Source organism: Prionailurus viverrinus, chromosome C2 (genome assembly GCF_022837055.1).
Source record: "Prionailurus viverrinus isolate Anna chromosome C2, UM_Priviv_1.0, whole genome shotgun sequence".
Taxonomy (NCBI): Eukaryota; Metazoa; Chordata; class Mammalia; order Carnivora; family Felidae; genus Prionailurus; species Prionailurus viverrinus.
This window is the reverse complement of record NC_062569.1, coordinates 14,442,578-14,455,658: the sequence shown is the minus strand read 5'-3', so window position 1 is coordinate 14,455,658 and position 13,081 is coordinate 14,442,578. Positions and strand designations below refer to the sequence as shown.

The 13,081-nt window shown below is 38.9% G+C and overlaps 1 protein-coding gene across 1 annotated transcript in view; it reads left to right on the top strand.

Annotated features, from left to right (window-relative positions):
* Positions 1-13,081, top strand: part of CMC1 (C-X9-C motif containing 1) — an 88,845-nt gene that overhangs the window by 71,535 nt on the left and 4,229 nt on the right. The gene's annotated exons all lie outside the window — the stretch shown is intronic.

Here is a 13,081-nt window from a genome sequence, read left to right as displayed (position 1 = left end):
GGATTTTTGTTATATATTTATATACATACTTACTTTTGTTAAGACATAGCCATAGTTATTTTCATATTTGAATTGCCTACTGTGTTAGAATTTGAAAAACCTACCGTCCTTACAGATGTTGTTTTATAAGGGAGGCGCCGAGCTCTTTTAGATCCTTTTGGGAGCAAAGCAAGGTGTTAAAAACATGAATAAATTTGACAAACCAGAAGATTATGAGGAGCGTGACCACGTTTTGTCAGTAATCTGGAAGTGATGTCCAATAAGGAGGAGGGAACAGCTTTCACACTGGCTCTGAACCAGGACAAGGGAACAACAGGGATGTTATTTCCTGTAGTATTTGATGAGGAAGCGGCATTAGATTTACTGGGTTTTCCCCCAGGCTATAAATCCTTCCCCCAACACGCCACACACCTGCAACACGCATGCAACATGCACACGCACAGGAGCTGGCTACCTTGGGAGATAAGGACTTTTTTGTCACAGTGTTTAAACAGAGAGATGGGTTAACAAGGATCTTGTGCATCGAGTAAGAGTTCAGATTAAGTGGCCCGTGACGTCCTCCCCACTCTGACCGTTTCAGTCCCAGAAGTTTGGAACAAGGCAGCTCATCCTTCCGTGGACCCTCCGTGAATTGTGGTAAATGGCCACTGGTGGCTCATATTCCTCCCCCCAGAGGAGGCTGTAAAACCTCTAGCAAAAATGAAAAAGCACGGGAGGTTAGTCTGTTGCCTGTATAGCTTGCGTTATTAAAAGCATTTGATCCTACTTTTGTGTGGTCCTGCTTCTCCTTAGGGGAGGGAGAGGGCAGAGCGTCCACCAGGAGAGGGCAGGGGAGCCTAGAAGGACCCGTGATCAGAGGCGGGCCGCTTGGTTAGCCGCTTTGACCAGTGCCTGTTAATGAACGGGTCTTTTAACGTTGGAGGCTGTGAGGGAGCAAAGAGGAAACGTGTAACAAAAATGTATGGTACGAACCAAGCTCATTCGCCTCTTTCTCTTGCTTTGTCACCTAAAGCCTCCACCTCTGCTGTTATTCACGATCGTGGATTCTGCGATCTGGGGAGACTTAAAGCACCTCCTACATGCAGTCTTTTTACAAAGGTGGGGTGGTTTGATGCTTTCCTCAGCAACACTAGGCTATGCTGATGTCTACCTTTCAAATTCTGGTAGCGCTTAAACTCTGGAACACCGAATTTAGCATTTCATGAGGTTCCCTTCGGAGAAGCCACTTTCTAACGTGCAAAATCCTCATTTTAAATATTTATATTTTATAGGAATTCTAGAAAACGGGTGGGGCCAGAGAGCGAGGAAGGTATCTGATGTTACCTTATTTCAGGTGATTGCTAAGTAGCATAAAACCGAGCAGCAAGCTGCACTGTATTTGTTCGTGTGGTGATGATGGGGTGTGCTGGGCCACCCGTCACCCAGGTCTCAGTTGTGACCTCATGTGAGCTGACTGGCTTGGGTTTAGTCTGTTTTGTGACCATGGAAATTTCAGCCAGGTGTGGAGATCTTTCCTGTGTTCTTATCATGGAAGGAGTAAGTGAGATTTGACAGTAGTTACGGGTATTTTTCCGGAACTAGTAAAGGCCTGGTCCAAGCTCTATGCCAAGCTCTGTGCCAAGCTCTATGATCTTGGAAATGTGACATCAACGTAAAGGTCAGTTTCCTCATCTGGTAAATGAACATAAGAATAGTGCTTATCTAGTGGTGCTTCTATAAAATTCAAGCGAGCTAATAAATGTCCTTGGCATAGTTTCTGGTACGTAATAAATAACCAGTGTATTTCAGTTGCCATTACCATTTTATTCTTATTGCTGTTATTAACACCTTTAAATACCTTGGAAAAAATTAGGAAGTTACATGGGAAAATGGGAAAACAAAACAAACGGCTTCCTGAAATCAGTTTCTTCTAGTGGAGAAATGAGTTAAGAACCATTTTATGTATCTATTTATTTATTGCTTACTTATTTTTTACAGCTTTATACATAATTTATTTTTTAATTTAAACAATTTTAATTCCAATGTAGACAACACATGGTGTTCTATTGATGTCAGGGGTACAATACAGTGAAGCAACAGTTCTGTACATTGCTCGGTGCTTGTCAAGATAAGTGTACTCTTAATGCCCTTCACTTGTTTTGCAACCCCCACCCCCCCCCCCACCCCCCCACCCCCCCTGCCAATAACCATCAGTTTGTTCTCTAGAGTTAAAATCTGTTTTTTTGGTTTGTCTCACTTTACCTTTGATAATTTGTTTCTTAAATTCCACATCCAAGCAAATTCATATGGTATTTTTCTTTCTCTGACCTTTTTTGTTCATTATATTATTTGTATAACATTATAATCTATAGCATATACTCTCTAGATTCATCCATGCTGTTGCAAATGGCAAGATTTCATTCTTTTTTGTGGCTGAATAATATTCCTCTGTGTGTGTGTGTGTGTGTGTGTGTGTGTGTGTGTGTGTGTGTACGTACACACACCACATCTTCTTTATCTGTTTAGTTATCCACAGGCACTTGGGCTGCTTCCATAATTTGGTTATTGTACATCATGCTGTAGTAAGCATAGGGGGGCATGTATCCCTTCTGATTAGTGTTTATGTAGTTTTTGGGTAAACACCCAGTAGTACAACTAATGGATCATATGGTCTTTCTGTTTTTAATCTTCGAAGGAACCTCCATACTGTTTTCTACTGTGCCTGCACCAGTTTGCATTCCTACCAGCAGTGCACGAGGGTTCCTTTTTGTCCACATCCTTGTCAACGTGTTGTTTCTTTAGTTTTTGATTTTAGCCATTCTGACAGGTGTCAGTGATATCTCATTGTAGTTTTGATTGCATTTTCCTGATGATGAGTAATGCTGAGTATCTTTTCTTGTGTCTTGTGGCTATCTGTATGTCTTCTTTGGAGAAATGTCTGTTCGTGTCTTCTGCCCATTTTTAAATCAGATTATTTGGGTTTTGTTGGTGTTGAGTTGTAGAAGTTCTTTATATATTTTGAATACTAACCCTTTATTGGATAGGTCATTTGCAAATATCATTTCCCATTCAGTAGGTTGTCTTTTAGTTTTGTTGATTGTTTCCTTTCCTGTGCAGAAGCTTTTTATTTTGATATAGTCTCAGTAGTTTATTTTTGCTTTTATTTCCCTTGCCTCAGGAGGCATATCCAGAAAAACATAGCTACAACCAGTGTGAGAGAAATTACTGCCTGTGCTGTCTTCTAGGATTTTTATGGTTTCAGGTCTTTAATCCATTTTGAGTTTATTTTTGTGTATGGTGTAAGAAAGTGGTTCATTTTCATTCTTTTGCATCTTGCTGTACGGTTTTTCTGACACCATTTGTGGAAGAGACTGTCGTTTTCCTATTGCATATTCTTTCCAGCTTTGTCAAAGGTTAATTGACCATATGAGTGTGGGTTTATTTCTGGGCTCTCTATTCTCTTCCTTTGGTCTGTATGTTTATTTTTATGCCAGAGCCATACTGTTTTGATTACTACGGCTTTGCAGTATAAATTGAAATCTGGGATTGTGGCACATGGTTTTGTTTTCTTTTTCAAGATAGCTTTGGTTGTTTGGGGCCTTCTGTGGTTTCATACAAATTTTAGGATTGTGTGAAAAATGCTGTTGGTATTTTCACAGAGATTGTGTAAAATCTGTAGATGGCTTTGGGTAGTACAGACATTTTAACAATGTTTGTTTTCCCAATCTGTGAGCATAGGATGTCTTTCCATTTGTTTCTGTCTTCAGTTTCTTTCATCAGTGTTTTATACCTTTCAGGGTTTATAGTTTTTGGTGCAGATGCAAATGGGATTGTTTTCTTATTTGCTCTGTTAGCTCCTTCATTATTAGTGTATAGAAATGCAACAGACTTCTTTAAATTGATTTTGTATCCTGTGACCTTGCTGAACTCAGTTACCAGTAAGATTTTGGGGGGAGTATTAAGGGTTTTCTATATATAGTATCATGTCATCTGCAAATAGTGAATGTTTTACTTCTTCCTTCCTGATTTGGATGCCTTTTATTCCTTTTTCTTTTCTGATTGCTGCAGATAGGACTTCCAGTACTATGTCGAATAAAAATGGTGAGAGTGGACATCCTTGTCTTGTTCCTGATCTTAGGGGAAAAGCTGTCAGTTTTGCACTGTGAATAAGATGTTAGCTTGGGACGCCTGGGTGGCTCAGTCAGTTAAGTGTCCAACTTTGGCTCAGGCCGTGATCTCATGGTTTGTGAGTTTGAGCCCTGTGTCAGGCTGTGTGCTGACAGCAGGCCTGGAGCCTGCTTCTGATTCCCCCTCTCTCTGCCCCAACCCCACTTGTGCTCTGTTTTTCTCTCTCAAAAATAAACATTAAAAAAATATATATATATAAATTAGCTGTAGGTTTTTCATATATGGCCTTTATAATATTGAGGTATATTTCCTCTAAATCTACTTTGTTGAGAGTTGTCATGAATGAATGTTGTACTTTGCCAGATGCTTTTTTCTGCATCTATTGATGATCATATTGTTTTTATCCTTTCTCCTATTGATGTGAGGTATCACATTGATTGATTTGCAAATATTGAGCCACCCTTACATCTCAGGAATAAATCCCACTTGATCCTGGTGAGTGATTTGTTAAATGTATTGTTGGATTCAGTTTACTAATATTTTGTTGAGCATTTTTGCATCTATGTTCATCAGAGGTATTGGCCTGTAGTTCCCTTTTTTTTGGGTGGTGTCTTTATCTGGTTTTGATATCAGGGTGATGGCGTCACAGAATGAATTTGGAAGCTTTCTTTCCTTTTCCATTTTTTGTAATAGTTTGAGAAGAATAGGTATTAACTCTTCTTTAAATGTTTGGTAAAATTTACCCATGAAGCTGTATGGTCCTGGACTTTTATTTATTGGGAGTTTTTTGATTAGTGATTCCATTTCATTACTGGTAGTCAGTCTGTTCAAATTTTCTATTTCTTCCTTGTAGGTTATAGATGACTAGGAATTTCTCTATTTCTTCTAGGTTGTCCAGTTTGTTGCCATATAATTTTTCATAATACTGTCTTATTTGTATTTCTGTGGTATTGGTTGTTATTTCTTCTCTTTTCTGATTTTATTTGAGTATTTTTCTTTAAGTTTATTAATTTCAAGAGAGCACGCAGGTGGGGAAGGGGCAGAGAGAGAGGTGGTGGGGAGAGAGAGAATCCCACGTAGACTCTGCAACACCAGCACAGAGCCCAGTGCGTGGCTCAAACCCATGAACTACGAGATCATGACCTGAATTGAAGTCAGACACTTAACTGACTGAGCCACCCAGGTGCCCCAGTGATCTTTTTTTTTTTTTTTTTTTGATGAATCTGGCTGAAGTTTTATCAGTTCTTTTCAAAGAACCACCTCCTGGTTTCATTGATCTGTTCTATTGTTTGTTTTAGTTTCTATTTCATTTATTTGTGTTCTAATCTTTATTATATCTTTCCTTCTACTGGTTTTGGATTTTGTTCTTTTTCTAGCTCCTTAAGATGTATTAACAAGTTGTTTATTTTTCTTGCTTCTTGAGTTAGGCCCGTATTGCTACAAACTTCCCTCTTAGAACCACTTTTGCTGCATTCTAAAGATTTTGAACTGTTGGTTTTCATTTGTCTCCATACGTTTTTTTGAATTCTTCCTTGATTTCTAGGTTGACCCATTCATTGTTTAGTAATATGCAACTTAATCTCCATTTATCTCTACTCTTTTCAGATTGTTGCTTGAAGTTTGTTTCTAGTTTCATAGCATTGTAGTCAGAAGAGACACATGGTATGACTTCAGTCTTCTTGGATTTGTTGAGACTTGTTTTGTGGCCTAATATTTGCTCTCTTCTGGAGAATATTCCATGTGCACCTGAGAAGAATGTGTATTCTGCTGTATTCTGAATACATCTGTTAGGCCTGCCTGGTCTAATGTTATCATTCAAAGCCACTGTTTCCTTGTTGATTTTCTGTTTGGATGATCTGTCCATTGAAGTAAGTGGGGCATTAAAGTCCCCTACTATTATTGTATTACTATTGATTAATTCCTTTATATTATTAACTTTTATGTATTTGGGTCTTCCCATGTTAAGTGCATGAATATTTACAATTGTTATATCTTCTTGTTGAATTGTCCCCTTTGTGATTAATGTCCTTTTTAGTCTCTTATTACAGTCTTTGTTTAATGTCCATTTTGTCTGATAGAAGTATTGCTACCCTGACTTCCTTTCACATCCATTTGCATGATAAATGCTTCTCTGTTTCTTCACTTTCAATTTGCATGTGTCTTTAGATCTGAAATAAGGGTCTTGTATATGGGTCTTGTTTTTTTTATCCAGTCCATCACCCTCTGTCTTTGGAGCCTTTAGTCCACTTACATTCAAAGTAATTATTTATAGGTATGTACTTATTGCTGTTTTGTTACTTATTTTATGGTTGTTTTTGTAGTTCTTTGTTCCAGTCTTCCCTTGCTTTCTCACGGTTATTTGGCTTTCTTTAGTATTATATTTAGATTCCTTTCTATTTTTTGCCTTATACTGGTTTTTGATTTGGGGCTTGTGTATAACATCTTCTGCTATATGCTATATTAAGATGTATCTAACATCTTAACATATGCTATATTAAGTTTATGGTTGCTTGAGTTTGAACTCATTCTTTATACCTCTCCCCTCCACATTTAGGTAAATGCTTTCATACTTTACATCCTTTTATTTTGTGAGTCCCTTGACTCACAAAAAAAGCAGTATTTTTACTGCTTTTGTGCTCTCTACTTTTCTTTTCCTTCTTTTTTAACTTTTTTTTTTTTTTTTTTAGAGAGAGAGAATGAGCACATGAGCAAGGGAGAAGGACATAGGGAATGAGAATTGTAAGCAGGCTCCATGCTTAGTATGGAGCATGACATGGTGGGGCTCAATCCTACAACCGTGGCTTCATGATCTGAGCTGAAATCAAGAGTCCGATGCTCAACTAACTGAGCCACCCAGGTGCTTCTGTGCCCTCTACTTTTCTTATTCCTGCTTATGGTATTTTCTTTCCACTCAAGGAGTCCCCATTAATATTTCTTGTATGGCTGGTTTAGTGGTAATGAATTCCTTTAACTTTTGTTTGGGAAACTCTTTATCTCTCCTTCTTTGCTGAATGATAGCTTTGCTGGATAGAGTAATCTCGGCTGCAGGGTTTTTTTCCTTTCAGCACTTTGAATATCATGGCACTCCCTTCTGGCCTGCAAAGTTTCTGCTAAAAAAATAGCTGATAGCCTTATGGGGTTGCCTTTGTATGTAACTGTTTTGTTTTCTCTTGGTGCTTTTAAAATTCTCTCTTCATTACTGCTTCTTGCCATTTTAATTATTCTGTGTCTTGTTGCAGAATTCCTTGGGTCAATTTTGTTGGGGGGGCACTCTGTGCGACCTCAACCTAGATTTGTTTCCTTCCCCATATTTGGGAAATTTTCAGCTATTACTTCTTCAAGTATATTTTCTGCCCCCTTTTCTTTCACTTACCTTTCTGATATCCCTATAATGTGGATGTTACTATATTTGATGGTGTCACTGAATTCCCTAAGTCTCTTTTCATTCTGTTTTTTTTTTTTTTTTCTCTCAACCTGCTCAGCTTGATTGCTTTCCATTAGTCTGTCCTCTAGGTTACTGATTTACTCTTCTGCTTCCTTTAGTCTATGATTTATTCTTATCTTTAATTTCATTTATTGAGGTCTTCATCTCTGAATGATTCTTTTTTATGTTTTCTGTCTCTTTGTTAAGGGTCTTACTGAGGTCTTCTACTCTTTTCTCAAGTCCAGTGAGTATTTTCATGATTTATTACTTTAAGTTCTCTATCAGCCATGTTACTTTTCTCCATTTCCCTTAGGTATCTTGCTGTGATTTTGTTCCTTCATTTGGGACATTTTCCTTTGTCCTCAGTGTGTCTAACTCTGTTTCTGTGTGTCAGGAAACTCAGCTATGTTTCCAGCTCTTGAAAGTAATGGCCTAATGAATAGGAGGTCCTGTAGTGCCCTGCAGTGCGGCATCCCCTGTTCACCACAACCTGGCACTTCAGGGGTGTCTCCTGTGTGTGTCGCGTGCACCCTGGTGTTACGGTTTGGCCCCTTTTCCTTCGGTTCATTTGTCTGCAGTAGCTCTCTTTGCCTGTTGTGGACAGGGTTTGGTCCCTGTGGTGTTCATGGGCCAGTCGGGGGCCACCTTGGACTTGAGTTGAGTCAGAACAGGCGTCTGTCAGAGATACAGTAGCACCAACTGCAGGGTGCTTTCCCTGTGTTGCCCCTGAGAATCTTTTGGTGGGTGGGTGGGACCTGCAGTCAGACTCCTGCCTGCCCCCACCCCACTGCTGGAGTCGCATTTGGACTAGTGTGTGTGGTTATCTTCCCCTCTCCCCAGGACAGGAGTCCCTTTGGAGTGGTACTGGCCCCTGTCACAGCTGCTTACACAGTTGGAGCTTGTGGTACTGCTTTGGATGGGTTCCAGCCAAGAGCTTTGGAGGGAGCAGCTCTGCAGAAGCTTGCTCTAGCGGGAGGGGGGATGGCGTACTAGTAGCGAGTTAGGTGGCCAGTGGTGTGCCAGGCTCGTTCTCACAGGTGGCCGTGTGTTTATTTTAGGTGATGGGGGGAGGGAAATGGTTCTACCAGTTCCTTTGTCCCTGGAGGAGTCCCCCAGCCATCTGTGTCCCTCCAGGACAGGCTCCGAGATGAGTGACATAACTCTCCCTTCTCTATGCCCCAATTTTCAAACTTCTGCTTCCATGCTGCATCTCTAAGGGCTCTTTGTTGTACTGTCTCTTTAAGGATGAGGGACTCCGTTTTCTCTTGCCCTCTCAGCTCTCCCAGAGCTTGAACCTGCTGATTTTTAATATTCCTGGTGTTAAGCTCTGCTAATTCTAAGAACTCATGAAATTTGACCCCTTTGGTTTTCAAAGCCAAATGTTATGGGGATTTTTCTTTCCCATGTGGGATCCCCAGTGTAAGAGTTTGTTTCTTTTCCCTTCCCATAACCCTGGCATCCCTCCCTCCAATGGACAGTCCCACAAGTCCATTTAGTTCCTGACTGTGTCTTCACACTTCCTACCCTCTTTGAGGTGGGCTCTTCTCTACACTTCAGTGTGCGGTTTGTTCTGCCAGTCTTGGGGACATTTTCTGGGTCTTTTATACTGATGTGAATGTTATCTAGTTGTATCCGTGGGACAACATGAGCTTCGAATCTTCCTATTCTACAGTCCTCCCCAGAACATCTCCAGGAACCATTGTAGACCCTGGACAGGGTCATATGTGTCATTTATGTGTCATTGTCCTTTGGCTTTCCATAAGTAGAAGTCATCTCTGTTCCAAGTGTTACATACTAAATGCTTTTTGTTGGAATCACATCTTATTGCCATTAATTTATATTCTAATAAATAGAGATAATAAATCTTGAGTATTCCCCTTAAGCTTTTTAATTTCTTTTAAATAGTAGATTTTTGCAAATATCTTCTCCCATTCAATAGGTTGCCTTCTCATTCTGTTCATGGTCTCCTTTGCTGTGCAAAAGCTTTTTATTTTGATGTAGTCCCAATAGTTTATTTTTGCTTTTGTCTCCTTTGCCTCAGGAGAGATATCTAAAAACAATGTTGCCAAGGCTGATGTCAAAGAGATTACTGCTGATGTTTTCTTCTAGAAGTTCTATGGTTTGAGGTCTCACATTGAGGTCTTTAGTCATCCATTTTGAGTTTATTTTTGTGTATGGTGTAAGAAAGTGGTCCAGTTTCATCCTTTTGCATGTAGCTGTCCAGTCTTCCCAGCATCATTTGTCGAAGAGACTGTCTTTTTCCCATTGCATATTCTTGCCTCTTTTGTCAAAGATTAATTGACCGTATAAGTGTGGATTTATTTCTGGGCTCTCTGTTCTGTTTAATTCATCTATGTTTTTCTGCCCATACCATAGTGTTTTGATTATTAAAGCTTTATAGCATATCTTTAAATCTGGAATTGTGATCTAGCTTTGTTATTCTTTCTCAAGATTGCTTTGTCTGTTCAGGTTCTTTTGTGGTTCTGTATCAGTAGTAAGGTTATTTGTTCTCATTCTGTGAAAAATGCTGTTGGTATTTTGGCAGGGTTTTCATGAAATCTGTAGGTTGCTTTGTGTAGTATGGGTATGATAACAATATTTGTTCTTCCAGTTCATGAGCATGGGATATCTTTCCATTCGTTTGTGTCGTCTTCAGTTTCTTTCATCAGTGTTTTATGATTTTCAGGTTACAAGTCTTTCACCTGCGTGGTTAAGTTTATTCCTAAATATTTTGTTCTTTTTGGTGCAGTTGTAAGTGGGATTCTTTTAATTTCTCTTTCTGTTAAATCATTATCAGTGAATAGAAACCCAGCCAATTTCTATGTGTTAGTTTTGTATCCTGCAAGTTTACTGAATCAGTTTATTAATTCTAACAGTTTTTTGGTGGAGAATTTAGGGTCTTCTATATATAACATCATGTCATCTGCAAATAGTGACCGTTTTATTCTTCCTTCCTGATTTGGATGCCTTTTATTTCTTTTTCTTGTCTGATTACTACAGCTAGGACTTCCAGTACTGTGTTGAAAAAAAGCGGTGAGACTGGACATCCTTGCCTTCTTCCTGATGGTAGAGGAAGAGCTCTTAGTTTTTCACCATTGAGTATGATGCTAGCCATGGGTTTTTCATGTGTCACCTTAGTATGTTGAGGTGTGATCCCTCTGAACCTACTTTGTTGAGAGGTTTTATTATAAACAGATGTTGCATTTTGTCACATGCTTTTTCTGCATCTGTTGAGATGATCATACGGTTTTTGATCCCTTTGTCTTGTTAATGTCACATTAATTAATTAAAATCACATTGATTGATTTGTGAGTAATGACCCACTCTTGTATCTTTGGAATAAATCTCACTTGATTGTAGTGCATTTTTAAATGTATTGTTGAAATTGGTTTACTTATATATATATATATATATATTTTCAGGATTTTTGCATCTATGTTCATCAGAGATATTGGCCCGTAGTTTTCCTTTTTTGTAGTGTTTTTTCTCTGGTTTTGGCATCAGGGTAATACTGGTTTTGTATCATGAATTTACAAGTTTTCCTTCCTCTTCTATTTTTTGGAATAGTTTGAGAAGAATAGATATCATGTTCTTGACATTCTTTTTTAATATTTATTTTTAAGAGAGACACAGAGTGTCTCTGAGTGGGGGAGTGGCAGTGAGGAAGAGGGGGAGACACAGAATCTGAAGCAGGCTGCAGGCTCTGAACTGTCAGCACAGAGCCCAACGTGGGGCTTGAACTCATGAACCACCAGATTATGACCTGAGCCGAAGTCAGACGCTGAATTGACTGAGCCACCCAGGCACCCCATGTTCTTGACATTTTTAAGAAAAAAGTCTGGAATGTTATCTTTAAAAGTACCTTTCTTTAAATTTTGAAATAACTTTTTTAGCAATCTCTCTGTTCTTACTGTTTACGGATTTTCATTTGTATTTCCTACAGATGTACTTAAATAAATGAAATTTTATTTTGATAATCTTTACTGGTAATTAATGTTAAATTATATATAGGCATACAAACTTTGTAACATTTAACATAACACTGAAAGACAAAGAATTTAAATTGTCTTAGAGTACCATTCAGTTAGCAGGATTAGCAACATCATTATTATATGAGTGTATGCTAATACGGTATGAAAGATCCTCATTAAAATCTTGTTGCCAAACAAGTGACAAAAACCTCACAAACAGCTTGAGGCTTTAGGCCAGTCACAGTTATTCCTGAAGAGATTTGGACAAGTGTGAAAATATATAGACTGTGTCTTTATTGTGGTCAGAACACATAAATGATATCTTGCATCAATTCCTTACTAAGAACATTTTTATTCATATTAGGGAAAATGCATCTGAAAACAATACAGTGTCTAAGTATTCTGTTTTGAATCTATCAAATGTAAAAGTATTGGGTCTGTTATAACCCAGAAAGTGGGCTTTTTAATAGCCATTGTGTTTGTGTTTTCCAGAAAAGGAGGGTTTTGATCAGCTAGCATATTTTCATTAGGCAAATTCAGGATGCTAATGATATTTCTTCTAGACATTATCCAGAAGCATGAACTGGGCTGGTCTAGTGCCTTTATACCAAGGTTGGGTGATGGAGAGGAATAAGCTCATGGTTCTTCACCATGGAGCATGGCAATTCCCTTCAAGAATCCCTTACCCAGATTTAGTCACTTCTGTGTACATACATTCCCTTTGAGGATTTCCCAGGTCTTAGTTCTTATCTGGAATCATAACCGTTACTTATAGAAAGGTAGATCTTAGTATCATAATGTGAGTAGAGAATTTACATGTAGGGATGCTAATGACATTCCAGAGTGGAAGTTAATGAACTTTTTGATAGCCATGTAGCCACCCCTCAGGTTCACCACTAATAATGAGCTGATTGTGAGTCTGGTTTGCCTTTTGAGTTGTAGGGAGTCTTTAGTCAGAGAGCACAAAGGAAATTCCCTTGGTCTGATGTGGCTCATGAGCTCAGCTCATGTGCACAGAGAGGAACAAGAATATTTGTAGTTGAAATAAACACGATACCTGGCTGGGTTCAGGAGCCAGAAGGCCACCGGTGGGATTGCCAAGGGTAGAGAACAAGCAGCTAAAGGAAGCTAATCGTGTGTGTCTTTGATGTGGAGTGTCACTGCGTGTCACCCACAGTTTCATGGGATCGCACACATGAAACTATTTGAATTAAAGTCATTTCCTGCATCTCTTGTCATTGTTCCTATCCTGCCACATATCCTTCAGAGCGTGCTGTGACGCTTCGCGTAGATACAAATGTCTGTGTTCTGGGACTCTTATCCCAGCACAGCCCCTCTCGTGAGTTTTTTTTATACATTTCATAAATCTCAGTTATTTCCAGTTTGCTTGCGGCTTGAAAATATTTTATTACATATTATGTGTCTTCATGGAGACGCCTGAATTACCTGCTTGCTTTGAGATCATTATAAATTCTATTCTTTAGGCACTAGGAGGGTAAGGCATAGCTCAAGAAAAGAGAGCATTCTTGCTAACTTTGCAGTAAAGGGGTTATAAAAGATACTCAGAAAACACTGTTTT